Here is a 15,468-nt window from a genome sequence, read left to right on the forward strand (position 1 = left end):
GTGTCTTGATGGCTTTTCAAATATGTGAAAATCAAACATACTACACTTGAGATTTCTGTTCTTCACTTCTGTTCAAGTAATACTGCAACTTTTAAAAATCAAAAATCAGGTAGGAGTTTGGAATTTTAATTATCACACAGGACTGTATCATGTGATTAATAGACTGGATTTAACTTTTCGCCACTTAAGAGTAATTGGGAGATCTAAGGGACCTGCCTGAGATTTTCTTCCACTAAAGAAATGATAGGTCTGCTAGGTGGAGAGGAAGGAGTCACGCAAGAAAAACTGGAGAGACGGTTGCTCTCTCTCCACGGTACTGAGCCCTGCCTGTCAGTAAACCTGTTAAACACAGAGAGCAGTTGCTTTAATTCAAGATGCCCTGAACAAGATGGTGTTTTTGGAGACTGCCGAAGTTATTTACTTAGGTTTCTGTTAACTACTGAATTGCCAAGATGAACTCTGATGTGATAACACGGGAAGCACGGTTGAGGCTGACATCAACAGTTTACTGACCTGTGTCTAGGTTACTTTCCAAAAAACGTTGCAGAAGACAGACATCCCCAAGCTGAGCCCAAAGATATCAGCAGTAACGACTGGCGCACATCCAGCTAATGGCTATAACAGATTATAAGTACGGCTTTTAGCTAATATAGCACTTTGCTAGATAATACTTAGACTGGCTAATTCCTAACGATCAGCCTATTTCCAAGAAGTTGCAGTTCTGTAAATGTTGAAGTGTGGGTGTGCCCTTACTTCATTCAAAGATTCTACTTTAGCTTTTGTTTTGAGTGGCTTCTGCTTAAAGGTGGCAGTGTGACCACATATATTTTTATTCTTTTCCTCTCGGGACCCCACTTATATAAGTACAAAGGCATAGATGAGGTATAAATCCACAAAGAGAATGAAAGCAAGAAGATCCACAAACAAGAGATTTCAACATATTTCTCTGGAATTGACTGGATTGTAGTATCCTAGCAAAAGATGGAGGTAGAGAAGACTCTGGAGACAGGAGATTCGCTGTAACAGACAGTTAGATCCCAGACCTCTGCTACATGCCACACACATGTGACCGGAAGCCACCCGCTGGCATTTGGAGATTCCTTCTTCTCAGCGTCTGCTCAAGGGAGCCCAACCTAAGACCTCCACAAACCCTACCAATTGGTACAGACCTCTGACCAGCTTCAGTGTCACAGCCTGCACATGGATGGACAATCAATGATAACCAGACGTTTGCTAGACACGTCCCACATGGGGGGGTGGGGTGGGGGGAGCCATCCACTTGTTCACAAGCCCGCTGTAATGGCCCAAGTGGAAGAAAGAAAGAAGGGCAGGTGGGTAAGACAGGGAGGAATCACACTTAGAAAGAAGAAAAGGTAAGGTTCGCTGTGCAGATAACATAACGAACCAAACTGTCATCCTCTGCCTTCATAAAGAGTCTCTTGACTTCATCAAGGGGAGCCTCCTTGTACTCAAGAAACTGGAGACAGATGGGTAATTACCTCCCCACCACCTTGCTGCACCCCTCTGCCTCCACCCACTAAGGGTCATTTTGAAAAAGGTCTTCGCACTACCAGTAAGTAGTATGTTGTATCTCACCCGGAGCAGCTCGGACATAATAGGGAATGAAACCCTGAGCCCCTCAGCCTATCTGCTTCCCCAGACAAGCTTCAAATACTTCACGTGACTTCTAACACCAGCTTCACCTTCTGTCTTAGAGGCCAGACAGCATCTACCAGAGTTGTAACGGTCTGTGCCAGGCTGAAAGCATACATTATGATTTATTTCACACCAGCCGTGGGTCTTTTCCCCAGGTTACAGAAAATTAATATATTTGGGCACACTAAAACAGTGCTTATTTGAAAGCTGACCTAACTGCTCCTTTCCTTAACAAATTTTACTAAAGGGCACATTCTATTAATAATTTTGGTTCCAATTGTCTAGCTTGTTCCTTTCTTCTTACCCCTTAAACACACACACATAGAGTTTCCTCATGATAGAGCACAGAGCAACATATTCATCAAAGAATATCTGGAAAACTAGCGAACGTGTTGTTCGTATAACATGCTGTCATAATTCCACCATCCAGTTTCTGTCCACCTCATTTGAGAGGAAAAATTTTAATGTACACATTTCCTAATCATTCCACTCTCAGGCCTATACTTATCGAGAAAAAAAACGGGAGGCGCTTGGCTGGCTCAGTCAGTGAAGCGTCTGACTTCAGCTCAGGTCATGATCTCACGGCTCATGGGTTGGAGCCCCATGTCAGGCTCTGTGCTGACAGCTCAGAGCCTGGAGCCTGCTTGGGATTCTGTGACTCCCTCTCTCTCTGCCCCTCCCCCATTTGCACTTTCTCTCTCTCTCAAAAAACGAATAAACATTTAAAAAAGAAAGAAAGAAATTGGGAGCTGTGTTCAAGGCTTTGCTGTTCAGAGATGTGCAGGATTCCTTGATACACAATAGGGCAACACAGACGAAAAAATAAAGTACATTCTACCAGGTTCTCTTTGTTCATAGCCAAAGGCACAGAGTTCTGCCCCCCCACCCCCACCCCCGAGTTAAATTTTTGAGAACATGCAGCAAAAGGCAGGGCTTCTGACAGCTGAGGCACAGAAGCCTTCAGCCTCAAGAGCTCAGGGTAGTGACAGAAAGCCCCAGGGACTAAAGCTAAATGTTTGGCCATTCTGGTTATTCTCCAATAAGCCCTTTTGATGCTGAAAGGCTGATTTTGTATTGACTGTTTGTTTTCCCCTTCTTTCTTCCCTGACATTCTTTTCCTTTTATGGTTAATAACAGGGGCCGGGGGTGGGGGGGGGGGAGAGAGAAAACTCCTAGGCATGAAGTTTAAAGCCCTTAAATTTAATTACAGAAGTTGACTCAGTCATTCCCCAAAGTTTGCTAGAGAATAGGTGGGATTTCTTTAAAAAGATGGGAAAAATAAGATACACAGAAAAGCAACAGATTTTCTCATCCCCACTGATTCAACAAACATGTACTCCGCATATACTCTATATGTGTACGTATGTGCATGCTGTCCATATGCTATTATCCTTCCCAGTGCTAAAGGAGGTGAAAAAAAAAAATGTAGGTGGGCGGATGTACATTTTGGAAGGACAGGAGAGAGAAGGAAGAAAGTGGGCATGCGTTTCTGTGGTCCAAAGGGAACTGTGGTTGCTTGCTAACAAGCAGAACAACGTGTTGTAAGCATTTATGTCAGGAGTCAGGGAGCTAAGTTCCATGGGACAAGTCTGGCCCACTGCCTGTTTCTGTCCTGCCTGGGAGATGGGAGAAGCTTTTACATTTTTAGAAGGTTGAAAAAAAATGAAGAAAGGAATCAAAATTTTGTGACATGTGAAAGTGATACAAAATTCAGATTTCGGCAAACACGAATAAAGTTTTATTGGAATACAGCCACATTCGTTGGTTTACATATTGTCTATGGCTGCTTTTGCACTAAAACTGTGACAGAGACCCGTATGGCCCACAGGACCTATTTACTGTCTGGCCCTACACTGAAAATGTTTGCCAACCCCTTGGTTAGAGGAGGGAGATGTCACTTCTGCCCAAGGTCATTAAGAAGGAAGTGACACGTCTACCTCACTTTTCTATAGCCCTTTATATCTTACTTGACCCTCCCAGCAGCTCTGTATAAGAGGTAGGAAAGGCAGGTTTCATCATCCTCCCTTTTACAGCTGGGGAAACTGAGGTTCGCTCGGCCCAATCTAGAGACTTGTTCAATATTGGCAGCTGATTGATGGCAGCATCATATGATAGTGTCTGAACCTTTCCACCCCATGGTGCTGAGATTGGAAAGACAACACACACAAAGACACACACACACACACACACACACACGTGGGACAAGGGCATCATAAAGAAGGGAGGCCAGCTGGGTGAGTGGGGTGAGGGGCTACCTCAGGGCCCCAGGGCAAAGGAGACTGGCACCAGGAACTGTCTGGGCCCACAAGTCAGCAAACTAAGTTCCAGGGGACAAGCCCACTGCCTGTTTATGTCCTGCCTGGGTGTTGGGAATGATTTTACATTTTTGGATGGTTGGGGGGAAAAAAAAATCAAGAAAGGAATCAAAATTTTGTGACATGTTAAAGAGATACGAAATTCAAATTTCAGTCTCCATAAATAAAGTTTTATTGGAATGCAGCCCTGCTCATTGGTTTACACACTGTTGTAGTGCAAAAGCAGCCTGAGACAGTACGTGTCCCTGGACCTGGGGTGAGTGCCCTCATCCGGTCTTGTAGTCACTGAGAGAACACCCGGGAGCCTCAGAATCCTGTCTGCTGCATAAATCCTGTCCTGATGAAGTTGAAGAGTAAATGAGACTATTAGGAGAAGCAAATGAGTTAACCGTGTATATACTCAGCACAACGCCTGGCACTTTGCAGTTGTGATGTTACCTTGTTGTTTCATTCACTGCTTGGGGAAGGTGCTGAGCATTTATTTTTTTTAACGCTTTGTTTATATTTGAGAGAGACACAGAGCATGAGCGGGGAAGGGGCAGAGAGAGATGTAGACAGAGTCGGAAGCAGGCTCCAGGCTCCGAGCCGTCAGCACAGAGCCCAATGTGGGGCTCGAACTCACAAACCGTGAGATCATGTCTTGAGCTGAAGTCGGATTCTTAACCGACTGAGCCACCCAGGTGCCCCTGGGTGCTGGGCACTTTACAACAGGGATTGACAGGGGTGCCTGGGTGGCTCAGTTGGTTAAACATCCGACTTCAGCTCAGGTCATGATCTCACGGCTCATGAGTTTGAGCCCCTCAACAGCTCAGAGTCTGGAGCCTGCCAGTCTCTGTGTCTCCCTCTCTCTCTGCCCCTCTCCTGCTCTCTCTCTCTCCCAAAAATAAACATTAAAAAACAAATAAATAAAGCAGTAATTAATATGTACTTATATTAGATAACTAGAGAGCCATAAAGGATGAATTCATACCTGAACATAAAAGATCAGGTTAGACGTTCATGCTCCCTAACACTATGGAAACATTCCATCTGTGGAACAATTTCTAGCTCCTTTAGGACAAAATTCCCCTAGGCATTAGCTCAGGGGGAAAAAAATTCGTGTACTTTCAAGTTATTTGGAAGAGAATTGGGTGTAAAAACTATTTTCACATCAGGGAAGAAATATATTAGGTTGCAATTGAGAATTAAGTAATTGAACTCCCGGGGCTTGGTGGCCACAGCTTGGGAAAGAGGCAGGAAGGCAGAAGGGGAGGAAAGAATTGTAAGGAGAGATTAGGCAGGCCAGCGAGTAATCAGTCCAACGGTGAGGTCAGGGCCCAGCGCCTAGGCGTGGTGTGCACAGCCCAGGAAAGCCACTAAGATTTGATTCTTCTTTCCATTTTCCACACTAATAATTTCTTCTTTCAGAAATAAGACATTGACTGAAAGATAAAGTTTCCTCTTAGGACTACTGTGACATTGTACGTGCACACCGCCCGATGTCTAGGTATGCTGATGATCTGAAAGAAATAAACCCTAAACTTCTGACACAGAATCATTTCACACCATAAGAAAAAGAAGCACTCTTTTTGATGGATGTAATACAACAGAACAGTGTTTTTTGAACTACATGTCAGAACCCATTAGTGCTGAAATCATTTTAATGGGTTGCCAACCATATGGACTAGAACAGAACAAAACAGAAAATATCAGAGTGTACCATACATAATAAAGGACAAGCACTGTTGAGTGAAACCTCTGTGTTTCAGTGATAAGTGTGTGCGTGTGTGTACATGTGTGTTTACATTTAGTCATCTGTATTGCCAGGCTATGATGTAAATTGTATTCTCAGTAGGGATCATGGTCCAAAAAATTTTAAAGCCACCGAAGAAGAGTGTGATCACTTCAGGGAAGTCCGGTATAAGAATCCTAATTCACTGAACAGTCATGTTAAGGGCTAATTATTCCTGATGAGTGGGAATGTTTTCAATGTCAAACTCTTCCTCTGCATTTAAAACATACTACAATGGACAGGAGGAAAAGGTATGCATAACTTGTCAAGTATACCTGGTCTTTAAAATAAGGTGTATCTGACAATGAATACAGAATTGATCTCAAGATACAGGATGTATTAGAAATCAGAAACATGAATGATTACGTTATTCAGAATGATAACTAACCAACTCCTTTATGAAATAAATGGGGACTGTATGTTTTACACGAGTTGATTTACCAGGGAGCAGAAGAGAAAGGGGCTGGAGAGGAAACTTAGTGGACAGTGATGGTATTACTACCACCCAAAAATTAGATTTTGGAAAAAGATTTAGTTTGACTCCATAGAAAGCTCCACGTTATGAGGCATTCTCTCAATTACTTTCTTCTGAACACCCGAAAGCAAAGAGCCCATTATCTCCAAGATAACAAGAGCTGAAATCAAGCAATTCATTAATGCTGGTTGTGACTACAGATGATTTTAAAGGGAGAAACCATGTCAAAAACATTTTTCCCAGTAAGCCTGAAGATTTCATGAAAAGGAGGGGTAGGCAGATTACTTGAAAAAAAATCTGGGGAAGAGAGCCTGAAATGATCACCATTGATATTACACAGGAATGTGTATGGAGGTCACAAGATTGGAAAAGGATGGATAAATGAATGAATGAATACATGCATACATGCACGAAGGAGGCCACACTTTTAATACCAATTTAAGTAAATATTTCTTCACAGCTTCCTATATTGGATGTCCTTATCCAAATAATTCAGACGTGCTGGGTTGTGAGATTGTGAATATACACCTATAGGAACAACTGTTCTTATGTAAATGGGCACACAGGGCTTGGGATATAGATTGTAGTGGCAGCATCATACAAGCTTTTAGGAAGTACTATAGTTTGGGGCGCCGGGGTGGCTTCGTTGGTTAAGTATCTGACTTTGGCTCAGGTCATGATCTCGTGGTTCGTGAGTCTGAGCCCCGTGGGGCTCTGTGCTGATAGCTCGGAGCCTGCAACCTGCTTCAGATTCTGTATCTCCCTCTCTCTCTGACCCTACCTTGCTCACACTCTGTCTCTCTCTAAGATAAATAAACATTAAAATAAAAAAAAGAACTACTATATTTCAAACAAGTTAGAAATTAACACATCAAATGTGGCCTAATGACGAAAAAGACTCTGAAGTCAAAGGAGCCGGTGAAACAGTGGAATAAATAATATCATACAGTGTGAGAATAGAAGGATGTCATATTTTTGAAATTGCTAATTTTTACACAATACGATTTTAACTATAAGTAAGTTAAAAATTGAATACAAGTATACATTTCACCCTTTATCTGTATCCCTAAAATGTGCTTTTTTCAAGTTGATGTAAAGTCTTTTTAAAAACCATCTCATGGGACAACTGGGGACCACCTTATCATCAAGGGTACCTTATACGTGGGCATATATGGTGACCTGCATCCCACATAACCGAGGCTCCTCGCGGTCCCCACGTGAGTGAACCAGATTGCAGGTAGCTATTGCAATGCATTAAAATCCCTAAATTAAAACACCAATAACTGCTATCAGACTGATTCTTATCTGTTACAAGATTCTTTACGCTCTGTCTGTTCCATGCCGAATGAAGCCCTGCTTCACGTCTCCTCAGCCCCCTTCTCAGCTCTGCGGGACACTTCCCATGCACACTGACAAATCCCCACCTCCAGCCCGCTCTGCCTTCTGCTTATCCACCCCAGGGCTTTCTCTGGTGCCTCCCAGGCTTGCCCAGGCCATTACTGGCACTCCTAAAGTGCTGGGGATTCAGCATATCTAGTATCACATGATGGATGAACATCCTGGTTTCCCCACCACTTACTGGACAACGATAAAGTGCATTCTATGCTATCCCAGCAGAACCGAGCCTCCATTGCCCACAATGGTAATCTGCTCATCAGCCCACCTCTCACTGGCTTTCTTTTCTTCCCGGCCTCATTTTCTCCACTCTCTCACTCATGCTTCTTGGGATCACCTCCCCACTAAAACTACCTGCACCCAAGCCCCTGTCTCAGGCCCCGCATGCATAAGCTACTTCAGTGTCATGTGGCGATTTTGTGTCCTCTAAACCAGCTGTCTGCACAAGTCAAGGTGGATGAGCTTTACCCTCATTCTTTCCACCTGGATTACTTACATCTTTGGAAATGTCTCATCTATTCCTTTCCCTAAGTACTTGATGATCCCTCACTGATGCAGAGAGTATTTCTGGGGGCTGTAGGGTATGCCCAGATGGACAAAACATGGTTCCAGCCTCAAGGACTTGAGAATGGGACATGAAAGAGGAAGGAAGAAAAGCAAGCCTATAACTGAAGAGGGACTCAGACTGTGGAAGAGCCATGTGGCAGTTCCAGGAGAGGGACAACCTGGAGCTGACTAGAGCGTCATCACTACCCAGACGGAGCCAGTTGTCAAGTTTTCCAGCTTCAATGTTAGCTCAAGGACACCCATCTTTTTTTTTTAATTTTTAAATGTTTATTTATTGTTGAGAGAGACAGAGACAGAATGCGAGTGGGTTAGGGGCAGAGAGAGAGGGAGACAAAGGCTCCGAAGCAAGCTTCAGGCTCCGAGCCATCAGCACAGAGCCCAATGCAGGGCTCGAACTCACGAGCTGTGAGATCATGGGGACTCACATGAAGTGAGCTGTGAGATCATGGGGACTCACATGGGGACTCACTGAAGTCGGACGCTCAACCGACTGAGCCACCCAGGTGCCCCAACCCGTCTTTTGATAAACCCAGCACTGACTCACACACAGGTCAGCCCAAACATGGCACCTGCTGGTACAGCCTTATGGGAGACTGACTGAAAGGCAAAGCAACGCACTGCCTTACAAGTCCCTTAAGGATCCCCAAGCGACTGCTCCACCTATGAGGTATGATATGACAAAGCCTGGTGAAGCAAGGAAACCCATGAGGCCTCCCTGCTGTTCCTTGATCATGCCAAGCATGTCTGGCTTAGGCCTTTAGCTCCTGACATGCTCTCTGCTTACAAGGTCCTTCCCCCTAATAGCTGTATGGCTCATTCCTCTACTCATTAAACTCTCTGCTCAGGGCCTTCCCTTAACACTCTCTATAAAATAACAGCACCCTCTACATCGTCACGCTCTAGTGTCTTCCCTACTTTATTCTTTATGGCACTTACCATCCCCTGACATATTATATATATTAGCTTATTTATTTTTTAATCTCTCCCCACTAAAAGGTCAGCGATAGCAGCAACTTTTCCCCCTCACTGTACCCCTTGAATCTAGAATAGTTGTCTGGTCTAGAGGAGGGGTTCAAGGAATGTTTGTTGAAGAAATGAATAGATTCTTTCATCATTAGAACGCCCCAATCATCACTCAACCACAGATGAAGTGCTATAAATTCATCCAGAATCACTACAGCCCCAAAACTCAAAAGCCTAAAGGATACACAATTATTTTGTGAAACGAAATTTTTTATAAAGCTTCAACATATGTAGCAGGTATGAATAAATAAAACTTCTTTAATTCTATCATAAACTTGTATGGGCCATGGAATGTAACTCATTCAATGTCTGCAGTGTAAATCAGAAAGAAATCCCAGTATTTTAGATCTTAGATACTATCCCTAGCTCACTAAAAAAATAAATTTATTCATGTATTCATGTGACAAGTATTTATTGACTGCTTATGATGAGTATGGTGTTGAGTGAGGTGCTATATTTGATTTTCCTTTTGAAAAATCGACTTCACGCTCCCCGGTAAAGCCATATCCTGCTGTTACAGATAGAGAAAGCCCATCTTTTTGAAAACACTTGCGTTTCCCCCCCCCCCCCCCCATTCTTTTACTATATGTTTTATTGATTTAAGTCAGCAATCCCTCAGGGAGAATAGTCACAGGAAATACTTCTGGTGGAGTATTTTTTTTAATTAGCTAATTTTAAAGGTAACCATTTTTCGCTCTTCATTGAGTTTAAGGGAAACGGGATTTAACACTGTATTTAACAACATTAAATGCCCACAATTACAAAAATCACATAAGTAGTTGTCCAACTCTGCTTACATAGGGCTAATTGGCTAAGTTCACACTCCCCCAGTGCAGTGGTCCGCATAGTTGGGGGGAAATCTTTTACTCGCCCCTAACTGACTCACTGCTACATTTCCACAAGGCATATTTCAAGTTGTCATTTTGCCCATGGTCTCAACCTGCCCACCTCTGACTTTATTTAGGAGACTGTGGCCAAATTATTCTCTTTCCACCTCAAAGCTCCCATGCTTCTGTCTCAAGAGTCCTTCCTCTGCCCTCCTTCAGGATCCCCCCACCTTCCTGAAGATTCCATTCCATTAGTTAAGAGTCTCTCTTAGATTTTCAATGTCTCTTCTTTCCTACGGATTCTTTTTTCTCTGATGAGAAGGTAGGCCCATGCCTTCTTACGAGAAACACATTACTTTCTCTATAGTATGTCATTTCTCTGATGCATCAAACTCCCCTTCCCTCTCACCACCCAACTTCTTTCAAAGTAAGTCTGTCTTCACGGCTTTCCACATGCACCACACCCCTGACTCTAACCCCCACTTCCACCTGCCTCAGAGATAATTGAGGAAAGTGAAGAGTCAAATCCGTTGGCTTTTCCTTTGTTGTGCCCTTGGCCCTACGGGGTGCGCTGTATGAATGATGTAGGAATGGTGATGGCTCCCTCACCTTTCCAGCTTCTGTGACACCATGTGACTTCCACCATGTTGCTCCAGCTGTCCCTTGTTTAATATTGCTCCCATTCTCTTCTTTCTCTTCCCCCCACCCCTCAACATACAGACATCCCCCAAGGGTCCTACCCTTATCCTTTGTTTTGCTCCATTTTCTTCCCAGGCCATTCCTGAGACATCAAAATCACTCCTAAGTACAGGCCTCACAAATCTCTCTTTGTAGCTTTGACTTCTCTCTGAGACACCTACACCTGTATTCTAGTCCCTTCATTTGGACAAATCTGTCATGGCCAAAATGAAAGCTCTTTTTTCTCCTCTTCCTCACCCTCTTCTGAACCTCCTCTCTGACAACAGCCCCATCACTGTCTCAGCTGAGCTCAATGATGACTTTTGACTTCCCTTGTCAGTATTTAGATTATTCCCACACCCCACCTGGAGCCCTTCTCTTCTTCTTCTTCCCACTGCCTCATTTCCTCTTACCCCTAATTTGACAAAGGACTCTATCTGGTCTCCCTGCAACCAGTCTTTTCTTATTGCATTATGTCCAGCACATTGCTACAAAGTTGTTGCCCTAAAGCACAGTTCTGACCCTGTTGACCCTCTCTCTCAGAAGCCTCCCATGGCTCCCTGGTACTTACTGACTGAAATCCACACACAGGTTGCTCCACAACCTTGAAAGCCTCTCTTTCTCACCTTCTCTCTCATTACATCCCTTGGCATTCCCTGCACTTCAGCCAAAACACACGATTCTCTGGGCAAACACACACTTTTCTGTCACCAAGTCTCTGCTACTCACTCCTCCTCATACATGCCCTTCCTTCCCTGCCAGCCCAGACACCGCCTGTATAAATCGCAGCTCAAATGTGATCTCTTCCATGTAATGTTCACTAATTCTTCCACTGGAAGTCATTGTTATACCTTGCGAACACCCACAGCATGGGAGGAATGCGGCTTTTTGGGTAATGTAGCCATTTTGCCCATTTTTTTTAAGTCAGTGTTTATTGATTTTGAGAGAGACAGAGATCGTGCAAGTGGCAGAGGGGCAGAGAGAGAGGGAGAGAAAGAGAATCCCAAGCAGGCTCTGTGCTGCCAGTGCAAAGCCCGAAATGGGGTTCAAACTCACGAAACTGTGAGATCATGACCTGAGACGAAACCAAAAGGCAGACACTTAACCGACTGGGCCACCCAGGTACCTCACTTTTGCCCCATTTTTATAGTAGTCAGTTATGTGCATGCCCTGTCTCTCCTTCCAGGCCATGAATTTCCTCTGGGCAGGAGCTAAGTCTCCCTATTCTTCACATCTGTGCCGCTCTGGACATCCCCAAAACTCTATTCAAAGGTACAAACAGCCTGAGATCAAGTAGGCAGTTAAGAAATATTTGTAAGTTAATGACTGTAACCCAAAGGGTTAACTTTGGCCTCTAGTCCTTGAAATTCTCTCCATTTTAGTAACAGTTACTTTTTCCTGGTAGGACACAAGCCCCATCTCCCCACGGTACCATAGTTTATTTCTTTTGGCCCCACAGGCCAATTTTCAAATGCCTTTTACTTCCAAGTTTTCTGAAAAACTAACTTCTTTAAGAGACCCAATAATGGAAAAGAAAAGCATTAATGGTACTTTAAGTGAAGAAAATGCATCCGTGCAGAACAAACAGCTTGCTGGGGGCTACAGCAAAAGGTAAGGCTGTTTAGCAGACTGAATTATAGGATTCAAGCTGTATCATTAACCTTACCAGTCCAGTCTTTGGAAAAGCCAGCCACTGTATTTTTTTTTTTAATTATCACATTTATATTAGAAAGGAAATCACTAATTCCTGCCTGAGTCATCAATTGTGTTGTTGTATAATTCTTCTTCTTCTGAACAGTGTATTTACCTTGTCAATTTCTAACATTCTTAAACTTTCTTGTAAGACATTTACATCTCTGGATTTTACTTGAAAATATAAAGACAACTTAAAAACACACACGCACATACACACACACACAACCTCTTCGAATGCTTTTTAAATTCCATAAGTACTTTTCTCAGAAAGACATTGGCAGAACTGACATGGAGTAAAGAACTAAGATTCAAAATTCATTTTTATAAATCTATCCTTAAATCTTGGAGGAGATCCAACAACCTCACATTAAAATTTTAGAAGGCTTGACTGAAGGACATGGGGAAATGTAATGTCCACAGCTTCAAGAGCACCTGGTCTATATATCATCGTTAATTAAGAGAAGATAAACAGGAAGAAAAACCTTATGAGCACAGCATTAGTTTTATTATTTTTGATGTAACAACAATATCATGCAACCTTTGCCAAAACAAAAATTTTTTAAAAAGGAAAAAAGAGAAAGAACCCTCTGATGCCAACGTGTTATATATTTACTTGGATGGCCATGCCTGCTAGAGGCTTTTCAAAGAGGACTGGGGCAGACAGTTTGGATTCTGACAGCAATGCAGTAGAATTTAAGGTGTTGTGATTTAAATATGTTCTCAGCAGGCTAATCTAGTCACACAACATTTTATAAAGAAGTCTCAAGATATTAAGTGTAGAGGTGCATTAATTCCTACAAATACCGCAGGAGAAATACAGGCACTGGGAGTCAAACTGCAGTGGACACACATATGAATATGCTATCTCCCTATCTCTACCCAAGCCCACATAAGCCTATCTTTATCACGCAGAGACAATTAAAGAGCTATACACTCTGGATGCAATTCTGCATCCTGGCTCCCACTGGGTGACTTATTGCCAGCGTGACATTTTTCAAATTCTCTATTAGCAGGCTACCTTGGCTAGGAAAGCAGACCTCACCAACCCAGGACCCCATTATCATGGGTCTTAGGAGATTTCAGTTCGTGAATGACATATGGCACCACCGAGCCATTGTGAAAGCTGGAAGAGTGGATGACACCAGCCATAGAAATAAAGTGTCCCTTTTCCTGAGGAAAACGCCCTGCCTGTGTGACGCTGACCAAGGGGGGTACCAAACATTTCTCAGTATGATCTTTTTCTTCTTTTCAAACACTCCCCTGACCCCATCTTTCTATTCACACCTCCAGAGTTCATTCTACAAGAACCAACATAAAGATCACCGGTTCTCCAGCCTTAAGGTTTCCAGTGCCGAAATGTGAAAGGAGAAGGTCTAGTTGACATTCAAAGTTGTGGGGACGGAGAGATGAATGTGGCCATTAAAGACCCTTCTCCTTCAGGTCAGACAAGAGATAAACAATAGAAACTGCAGAGTCAGGGCATCTGAGACCCTTACAGAACAGGGGCCGAGAAGAGAAGTATCACCGGATAGAAGCTCCCTTCCAAACCCCAGAAGGCTAGCAAGCCCAGAAGGGGTACCATTATCCTATTTCCCTGCCTGCCATGCGCCCTAAGCCCACATGCACACTTCCACATCCTCAAGTCCAGAAGCCAGAGAAAGGGGAAGTGAGAATCCCTGCACGCCGCCCATGCACACACACACACACGAGCAGAACACAGACTGTACTCAGAATTGCAGGGTCAAGATAACAAACACTGTCCCACAGTCAGCGGGTGACAGCGAGTCAGGGCACCGGCAGATCTCTGGGTTTGGAGCGCAGTTAGGGGAGCGCGGATGCAATCACACGAGTACACACACACACACACACTCACACACATGGGATTTTACAAATCCGCACCTACCCCAGCGCCTCTCTCCACACTCACAGACCAAGTGCATCCTGCCTTCATCGTTGCCATCACCACACTCTCCGGGAGAGTCGCGGCCGAGGGATGAGGGATCCTAGCGGGGATTCCTGGAAATGTCATTCTCCAACACCTTCGGTCCGCCACCCCCATCCCCTTGGCTGTACCTTTTACACACACACACACACACACACACACACACACACACACACACACACACTCTCTCTCTCTCTCTCTCTCTCTCTCTCCTGCCTTGACTGTCATCAGGCACGCCCGCTGCCCCCAAAACCCCGCATCTCAGCGCGCACCGGACACCAGGCGTCCCTGCCTTCGGCGCCCCCTTCCCCCGCCCCGTTGGCTCCATGGCTAAAGGCATTGCCCCCTGGATGTCGCCGGCTGTCCCCGCTCATCCGCACTATTGTTCCGTGCAGCCCCTCTCGCGCCCGGGGGCACCCTTCGGCGAGGACCGGGGCTCCGTCGGGGGCAGCATCGGCGCCGGGCAACCCCCCCCCCCCCACTCACCCACCCCTCCCTGGCGGCGGTACCTTGCCTGACAGCTGGGTTCGCGGGCCCGCGGGAGCAGGCGGCGCTAATGACAGCGCCGGTGCCAAGCCCGGGAATAAAGCTCTGCTCCAGCCGCTCCTACCTCCAGCGCCACCATCTTCTCCCGCCGCCGCCGCCGGGACCGCAGCCGCCCTCGCCCAGCTCCGGCTAGGGCTCGGCAGCCGCCGCTCGGGCCCCTCCGGTCCGCGGCCCCACCCCCTTCTGCCCGCCCGCCCGCCCGCCCCTCGTGACGCGCGCCGGGGCCGAGCCGGGCCGGCCTGCGCGGGAGGGCGCCCGGGGGAGCGCGCGCGCGCACGCCGGCGCTAGTAGCGCCCCTGCCACCCACGCCCACCCGCGCGCACGCGCGCGGCGCGAGCCCGAGGCGGCGAGGCGGCGAGGCGGCGAGGCGGCGTCCCCCAGCGGCCGCCCGCCCCAGCGCGCCAGCCCCGGCGTGGGTGGGCGTGCGCGGCGCGCGTGCCTGCCGCCGCCGCCGCCGCTAGCGCCCTGGCCCAGCCGGCGAGCCCCGGCGTGCGCGGGCCGGGCGCACGGAGCGGGAAATGCGGCCGCATCCCGGAGGTGCCGGCCGGGGACCTCCGCCCTCCCCGGCGGAAGCCCGA

At 45.9% G+C, this 15,468-nt stretch overlaps 1 protein-coding gene across 6 annotated transcripts in view; it reads right to left on the reverse strand.

The window, feature by feature from the left end:
• The window catches only part of APBA1 (amyloid beta precursor protein binding family A member 1), a 209,479-nt gene extending 194,393 nt beyond the window's left edge, over positions 1–15,086 (reverse strand). For 3 of the 6 annotated variants that reach the window (XM_053907792.1, XM_053907791.1, XM_053907788.1), the window contains exon 1: positions 14,854–15,081. The gene's annotated coding sequence lies outside the window, so the exon portion shown is untranslated. Of the gene's footprint in view, positions 1–14,305; positions 14,458–14,853 lie in introns of those variants that run through there. The other 3 variants (XM_053907789.1, XM_053907790.1, XM_019463637.2) reach the window with 3 other exon arrangements.
• Between the last annotated feature and the right edge of the window lie 382 nt (positions 15,087–15,468).

Source organism: Panthera pardus, unplaced genomic scaffold, assembly GCF_024362965.1.
Source record: "Panthera pardus isolate Hobbes unplaced genomic scaffold, ASM2436296v1 HiC_scaffold_20, whole genome shotgun sequence".
Classification (NCBI taxonomy): domain Eukaryota; kingdom Metazoa; phylum Chordata; class Mammalia; order Carnivora; family Felidae; genus Panthera; species Panthera pardus.